Below are 340 nucleotides of genomic sequence, written 5' to 3' on the forward strand. Positions count from 1 at the left end.
AAAAACCGAAAGAAAAAAAATTAAAAACTAGGTAAAAAGGAAAAAAAAAAAAAAAGAGCAAAGTTCAGTCTGGGATCCGGGCAACAATTGCTGCAAGGCTCTCCGAGGCGCCGCGCGTTAGATCCAGGGCTGCTCCGTCTTCAGCATCGCGCCCAGCTGCACTCACAGACAGACAGGAGAGGGGGGGAGAGGGAGGCAGAGGCAAACTTTGGCCGCGAAGGGGGTGGGGTGAGGGGGGACGGACCCCAACCTCACCCGGGGTCCCGGCCACCCCACCCGTGCCCGGAGCCGCGGCGGCGCGGGGCTGGGGGGCAGCCCGGGGGCTCCCAGCCGGAGGCGG

The sequence above is a fragment of the Geospiza fortis genome, unplaced genomic scaffold (assembly GCF_000277835.1).
Source record: "Geospiza fortis unplaced genomic scaffold, GeoFor_1.0 scaffold27, whole genome shotgun sequence".
In the NCBI taxonomy this organism is placed as follows: domain Eukaryota; kingdom Metazoa; phylum Chordata; class Aves; order Passeriformes; family Thraupidae; genus Geospiza; species Geospiza fortis.